General features: G+C 53.0%; 1 pseudogene; it reads left to right on the forward strand.

The window, feature by feature from the left end:
• The first annotated feature begins 207 nt into the window (after positions 1-207).
• On the forward strand, positions 208-6,966 carry LOC123153167 (uncharacterized; annotated as a pseudogene).
• Positions 6,967-8,249: the final 1,283 nt, after the last annotated feature.

Consider the following 8,249-nt stretch of genomic DNA (forward strand, 5'->3'; position numbering starts at 1 on the left):
CTGTCAGCGTGGGTTTAATTTGAGACAGAACGTACTCCTTGCAGTTAATTGTGCATGTTTCACGACTGACGGCGAGCAGCAGCAGTGCAGAGGCGTGCAGCAGCGCGACCTACCGAGTCTTTCGCCGTGGCAGGTTTACCATTCCCTACACGCGACGCTAGCTGTCTTGGTACGTATGCCTAGGTTAGGGCTATCTAGAAGCAGGACATGTCCTTTGAGAAAGTTAATGGAAGGTGGCAGGTCAGGTCGGAGCCAAGATGCATGCACTGGCAGCCGGCACAGGTGGTGGACAAGGAGTAACTACGTGCTGGAGCATGCATGTGTTCGGTGCAGGGATATTGGGCACGAGAGCAACAGTATTGAAGTAGTTAGGGCATCTCCAGCTGTTCGGTTCCCCGGGGCGTCTAAATAGAGCGGCTTGGGGCGTGCCGACGCTAGTTCGGCCCCTGGGGTGACCTAGCTCCCAGTCACGCCCCCAAGCGGCAGCCCCAGGATGCGGGAAATTTGAACTAGGTCGTTCCCTCTCACAAAAGACACCACAAATCCGGCGATCAGACGTAGTTTGGCGTTACAAAAAACAGAGCGCCGCACGCCGCAAGTTCGTGTGCGCAACGAATCACTCGGCGGGGTCGGCTCCAGGCGTTGGCGGAGTCGGCGTGCGCGGGCTCGGCGGTGTCGGAGCTGCTTCGGTGCTGGGCTGTGTCGGCGTGGCTTCGGTACTGCTGGGCGGCGATGTGGAGGCGTCGTTCGGACTTGGCGTCCGTGTGGCCGTGGGCGCGGGAGCTGTCGTCGTCGGCGTCGTCGGCATTGCCGTCTGCATCTGGTTCAGGATGAGGCCGCGCTCCGCCATGTACCACACCCTGAGCTGCTCGTCGTTGCTCTGGAGCATGTCCGCCCCGCCCATCAGAAAAGTCATGTCGGTGTTCCTTTTCTTCGCGTCGACGTTGGTCCGGAGCAGGTCGAGCTTGATGGCGCTGTTCGTCATCAGCGACGACCACCGCGCCTCGGTCTTCTCTTCACGTAGGACGGCCCGGGACTGGGTGTCGGCGAGGCTATGCTTGATGGACTCCTGCACTCGCGCGGTTGCCGCGTCGGCGTTTTCCCCCTTCTTTGCCAATTTGTGGCCGTCCGGCCGCCCCTTTGACGCGCCCGGAGTCGTCGCGTCCGGCTTGTATGTCTCCTTGGCCTTGTCGAGGGTACGTGGGACTTCCGCCCACTTCTCGCACTTGTCAATGCGCTGGTAGACGTGGAGGTACTTGAAGTCGGCGTCGAGGTTGTCGCGCCGATACATGGTGAACATGCGCAGCAACTGCGCGGAGGAACAAACAGTTGACGGGCGGCGGGCGTAGACGACGAAGAGATGCGGACGAACGGCGTGCGTACCTGATCCTCAACGCTGGTGCCGCTCTCCGGGCGAGCCGCGACCTCCTCGACGATTCCATGCCATTTGTTGCACGCCCCCTGGATACGCCCCCAATGATTCGCCATCGCCTTGGAGCCGCGCTGCATGTAGACGCCTTTGAAGTAGGGGTCGACGAGCTTCCGCTCGTCGAACTCGGCCTTGATGCGGTCCCAGTACGTCTCGAAGCTCTGGTTCGTGCCGGTGGTCAGGTCGAGGAAGACGACTCTCCATGCCTCGGCGAGGCATTCCTCCTCCTTGGACGTCCACTTGATGCGCGGTTCGCCTGACCTAGCCGCCCGCTTCTTCTTCTGGCGTCCCTTCATCGGATCAGGAACCGGCTCCTCCTCCTCCTCCTTCTCGGGTTCCTGCGCTTCGTGCGCGTCCTCGCCGTAGACGTAGCCGAGCTCGGCCTCCATGTCGCCGCTGAGATCCACTACCTCGTCCTGGGTGGCGAACCCGGGAGACGCGGCGGCCGCGGTCGATCCTGTCGCGATGATGTCGTCCATGTCGGCTCCTGTGTCGTCGGTGTCGCCTAGGTGCGAGAAGGGCAGCGGTCCACGGCGGAGATGGGGCGTCGGTGTGGACGCGTAGGCGGGCGGCGAGTAGTTGTATGGAGGGTACTGCACGCCGACGAAGGCGGGCGAGGGTGTGCGCGTCGCGCGGTGGCCATGGGGAAGGTCACGTTTGGGTTGAACCCACCGTGCGCGTCGCCGTCGGTGTAGCCGGGAGACGACGATCCCCATGGAGATCCGACGCCTTGCTGTCCCCAGGGCGCGTACTGGGCGTGGCTGACGACGGGTGGATTCATCATCCCCGCGTGGTCGACCGATGAGGAGGACGCCGCCGCGCGCGCCGCGTTGTCGCGGGCCTTCTTGGCGATGGCCCTGTTCCGCCGGTCGGCGGTGACTGCGTCGCCTCGCTGAACTTCCACCCTCCACTCGGCGTTCGACATGCCCGGTGGCTTCAATGGCGGCGCCCTTGGCTTCCTCTGCTTCGGCTGGGCCACGGTGCCAGTCGTGGTTGCCGCCGCGCGCGGCATGGCGTACTTCTTCGGTGGCATGGCGGCGACTAAAAGGCGAGCGGGAGGGGGTTTGGCGGGAGAAAGGGAGGGAACGGCGGGAGGAAGGCGAGCGAGCGGGAGGGATGCGAGGGAAAAGCGTCAAGAAACGACGGGAAAAGGCCCTCGGGTCGCTGCCAGGGCAGACCCACACGCCTTTTTCGCTTGTGCTGGCTCCCCAAGCGCCCCCAGGGCGCCGGGTTCGGCCTGGGTCCGCTGGCACCAGTTTTGGCCCGAGCCGGCGAAAAACGGGCTTCTGAGGACGCGACTGGACCATTTTTTTGGTACTGACGAGGCAAAAACGCCTGAGGAGGGCCTGTTGGGGGCGCGGCTAAAGATGCTCTTAGAGGCTGTTTGATTTCAGCTCAGGTTAGCCCCGCCAAATCGTTGGCGCTGTTGGTGAGCCAAAAAATTGGCCAACAATTCCACCGCCCTCGCCCTTACCAACAGATTGGCGTAAAAGAAGCAAAGGAAAGGTGAGTCGGGTTGGCGTGTCAATTATTTGGATCCCATCCAAACACGCACCCTACAGCTGGTCAACGACCAATTTTTTGGTTCAGCGCCTTAGGGCAATAAACCAAACAGCCCCTTAAAGATGACCGAAAGGAACCCCACTTTCATCATGTCTTTAAGGCCCTTCCCAGTGCTTCATCGTGTACAAGTGTTAAGGATGTCACATAGATAAAAATATGATGTGGCAAAGCATTTAAAAAGAAAGAGAGCATTTAAATAACCAATGCTAAACACGTGGACCTAGGTAAAAAACTACCAACCAATACATGAAAGAGATTTATTACTAAACAATTAAATAGAGGAGGTTTAGCTACAAAATCTAAGCACCGATACATTGGGAACATTAGTTGATAAGCATTTTAATGCACTTAGCACATCATTTTAGCATCAATGTATTAGGAGAGGTCTAATTTGGACTTTTGGAAGCACTGCATGCTGCACAGGCACCTGATCGACCTGCCTCTCGCCAAGTGGATCAACCATACAGTGTTAGACTAACAACAATGCTACATCCACGGAGATCTACAGAGTTTTACAGGGTGAGATTGAGCTGGCAATTTGTGATTGGACTAAGGAGAGGGAGGGGCCAATGCCTACAGACGTTTGGCTTTAAAATTTGTCCACAAAAGAGTGTACATTTATTTTCCCAATGCACATTAAAGTAGAAAAATATTGCTTCTCCCTCATCACAAGGTAATCAAGACCAATAGCATTCTACACATGGTTTTTTTAATTTTTTTCATGCACTTAGTAGGTCATTGGGGGTAGGATAGTTAAAATGGAGAGATGGCGGCTTGCACCTTTCCAATGCATTTTCACTCCACTCCATAATTTTTTTCACCGGACGGAGGTAGTACTAAAACTATCACTCTTCTCATTAATTCATTGCCACATACTAGGAAAAATTGCCGAGTTGGACTCGATGTGGCTAGTCTTACGTGACGTGGAGGTAGTATTTTTTGTTTTCAGACTGTTTGTTTCATAGCAAATATTATTGGGTCTGCACTGCACGTCACTCATCGATGAAAACAGTCAAATAGGTCGTTTCCAGTGAGCTAGACCCGAGAGATGCGAGGGGTGCACATGGGAAGGAGTAGTTGCACGCGTGGGGACACACGATAGAAACCGTGTTGGCTCCTGAAGGGGTGCCATAACTCCCCTCACCCCAACCCCTCCCATCACCCACTCTCTCCTTCTCCCACCACCTCAAGCTCCCATCCTCCCATCGCCCACTCTCCCCTCTGCATCTCACTGGCGGTGATGACGAGATCTACACGGCGATCACTCCTCCCCCTCCCTCCTCCGTGTCAATGGTGATACGTCCTCCATCCCCTATGTAGCATCCATTTTAACACGTCGCTTTCGATTTGCTGTGGAATGTAAATTGCACCTATTCAATTGACAGTTAGGCTTCGATTTCGGACTGATTGAATTGGTTGTGATTTCCCCCCGAATTGAATCGATTCGAGGGCTTGAACATACATGCATGGGTTTCACATCCCTCTTCGGGGTAGGGATTTCAAGTGCTTGAACAAACCATCGATGGTTTGAACAAACCCTCGGATCGGTTTGAGTGTTTTCACCCACACGTGGTGGCAATTTCAAGGGTTTGAACAAACCCTCCAATGGATTCGAGGGTTTGAACACACATGTGGTAGCCTAAAGCTTGCAGTCGACCACCTCGAGTTTTCAAAAAATGTGTTCACCAATTCAAAAAAAATGTTCTGAAATATTTAATCCTTTTCATGTTTCCAAACATGCTCTAAATTTCAAAAGAGGTTCACATTTTCAAGTTTTGTTTTTACAAATTTAAAAAATGTCGGGATTTTATAATATTTCTTAATAGTTGTACCAAATATTTAGAAAATTTTAAGAACAGTCGTGTTTATTTGAAAAGGCGTTCAATACTTGAAAAACTGTTTGCAATTTTCTAGTACTTTTTCTTTTGAGGATCAACCCAATTTTCTAGTACTATTAGGTTATGCAATACCGTTAGTTCTTGAAACTATGAGCTACTATTTTATCAGTACAACTAGTCGGTTTCTGTGGCTTGCAAGATGAGTGCACCAACAGAAGGTTCGCGGTTTGAACCATGCCACTCACGAGGCGTTCCTTTTTTGATATTTTTGCACGCGACTGCTTGTTGTCAGTTTGACATTGGGCCGGCCTAGTCGGAGAAGCTCCCATCGTTCTGGGCTGGGTGTCGTGGGCGACAAAAGAAATACAGCAAGAAATTGAAACAAAACAAACAAACAATACAATGGTGAGGCTTTAGTTATCTAATAATGATGTATGATGTTGTCATAGTTGGATGTGAGGTATTATGTGATATTTAGATGTGACATAATCGGAGGCTGGTCGCCGAGAGTAAATTATGGGAGTACTTAGAACTCATCTAGATGAGACGTAATTTGGTCTCATTCACCTGGAAAACAAGAACGGATACAACCCACGTCAGCACACACGCATCTTATAGCATCATATCCAATGGCTATAAAAGGTGAATGAGACCAAATTAAATCTCATCTAGATGAGTTCTAGCAAAACTGATAAATTATCTCCATGCAGGAGAGAGGGGGGGGGGGGGGGGGGGGGGAGGAGCAAATTATCTATAAATAGATACCCGAAGTGGATGTCATTCACGACGAAGACGTACGCAGTGGTAGCCACATCCAGACTTCCAGAGTTCCGGACTGATGCATATGGTAGCCACCGACCAGAGCAAGACGGCGACCAAGAGGTTCGGATGGCTGTACGTGGCGCGGTGGGCGGCGGCGTCCGTGGTGACAGTGCTGGCCGTGGCAGTGATCATTCGGGCCGCGGTGCTGATGCTCCGCCCCCAGAAGCTCCAGTTCAGGCTCTCCGGGGGCCATGTGGCAGTCGACAGGATCCCGTCGATGCCGCCGCCTGACAACGTCGTGACGCTCACCTTCGTCTTCGTGGCCTACAACCCCAGCGGGCGCGCCCTCCGGCGAGTACAACAACGTCACCGTCCGGCTCACGGACATCACGAGCGCGTCGTCGGCGTCGCCGACGAAGATCGCCGAGTTCGACCTGCCGCTGCCAATCGCCGTGTCGCCGAGGATGGCGCAAGAGACGATCGTGATGGTGGGGATGACGCCGGGCGAGGACGTGCCGATGCGGTACGTGCGGGCGCTCTTTGAGGGCCGCAGCGTCGAAGGCGTGGAGCTGATGCTGAGCGGGGTCTTCGCCAGCCACGTAACGACGACGATGGCCAGCGGGGAAGTCACGACCAGGTACCCCGCCACGTACTACTGCTGGCCGGTCACCATCGCCGTCGGTGGCTCGTCGTCGTCGTCATCGCCGGACTACACCAGCTTCGTCGTCACCGACGCGCCGTGCATGGACGAGTCGGAGGCCCCGGCCATCGTGTGATTTGAGGCTAGCTCCGACGGTAGCAAGCTACTAGTAGTTGGTATGGATCAACAAAGCTATGCCCGACTGATCTACTATCTACCAAGCTGCAATCTTTTCACCAAACTAATGTAAGAATCGGTTGATAAGGCCGGCTACATGCCTGGATGGTCATGGCGATTGATCGTCGACCCATCCATGGCTGCTGCCTTGCATGCCTGTCAGTGTGAGTTTAATTTGGGACACACGTACTCCTTGCGGTTAATTGTGCGTGTTTTACGACTGACGACGAGCAGCAGCAGTGCAGAGGCGTGCAGCAGCGCAGGTTTACCATTTAGTACACGCGATGGCTAGGCTAGGGCCCAATAACTAGCTGTCTTTGTTAGCAATGGCTAGGCTAGGGCTATCTAGGTACGTGTAGTAATAAGTTCTGTCTTAGAAGCAGGACTGTCCTTTGTGAGATACTCTTTAATGAGAAGTCGCTCGCACTCTGCAACTTTCTCATCAAGTTTTACGGTGCATATCACCGAGTGGAGACAATATAGCTATTGGGCTCGTTAACCATGCATGAAGACAGTAAATTTTGCTTCTTGTTGCTCTTGTACCTGTTACCGTTCAGTACTACAGGACCGATGATAAACCATTCATACACATACATTGATGTGGGGTGGGGGGGGGGGGGGGGCAGTATGTATGCCACGACCTACGCTGATTCTAACACGAGTATCGTTGAATTCCAAAAAAACTTGTTTTTTTTTGCGATAGAAAGAGAGTTTTATTCCATATGGCACCAAATCCTCAATACAATGAGGACATCTCCCTAGCCATACAGCAGTAGTGAACTTCGTACGACTATACAAAGCCAACTGATGTGCTACCCTATTTTGTTCACGCTTGATTTTTGAAGGAACAAACTCCCGAGTCTCCATATGATGCTTGATCTCCGTCACCAAGTGTCCATAAGCTGACCTAGTTAAACTCTCCCCGGTCAATGCTGCCAATGCCGATGCTGAGTCTGACTGCACAACAATTGGCATGGAACAATGCTGCACGGCCAGTGCCATGCCTTGCATGATCGCATGCAGTTCCGCTTCCAACGCGTCGTTGCAATTGAATATACACCTGTATGCTGCAAAGATAACACTCCCATCTTAACGCCGTAGGATCATACCCGCCGCAGCAGACCCGTCCTCCTGCATAAAAGCACCCTCCACCGAGAGGGCAGCGAATTCAGCCGGCGGCCACGGCCAAGCCAAAGGGGCGCTCGTCCTGGGAACTACGTATGGAGCCTCCTGTACCCTTGGCATCTTCCCTTTAATAATTTCTTTCGTTGAAAATCTGCCACATAGGTTGAGTGAGTTCATGTAACTCTGGAGATAGTCTGATGTCGCCGACAATGGGGGAGCCTCCTTTCCATGAGTGAGGTCTGAGCGCAAAGACCAAATTCGCCATATCAGCATGATCGCGCAATCCCTCATTTGATCATCGCAGTTCGCAAGAACATTTAACAGCCAGTCCTGTCCTGTATCATGTAAAACATCATTGCTAGGAAGACGACATACCAGCCTCATGTGTGTCCAAATTCTGCTTGCATGATCACATGATACAAGAGCATGGAAGCTCGTCTCCTTCTCTCTCCCATATAATGGACATCCATCCCTAACTGAGATGTGTCTATATTTCTTGCACTCATTTGTAGCAAGGGCACCCGAAACAGCCTTCCAAGCCACAATCTTCATTTTCAACGGAACTTGGGAACTCCAAATACGCTGCCAGATAGGCCTCCGTCCTGAGGGGTTACCACTGGAGGAACTTAAGTGTACCGAATGTTGAACTTCCGTTGCGGGATGGTAAGCACTTCGGACACTAAAGTGCCCACTCTTTTCAGGGAACCACGCGATG

The sequence above is a fragment of the Triticum aestivum genome, chromosome 7A (genome assembly GCF_018294505.1).
Source record: "Triticum aestivum cultivar Chinese Spring chromosome 7A, IWGSC CS RefSeq v2.1, whole genome shotgun sequence".
Lineage (NCBI taxonomy): Eukaryota > Viridiplantae > Streptophyta > Magnoliopsida > Poales > Poaceae > Triticum > Triticum aestivum.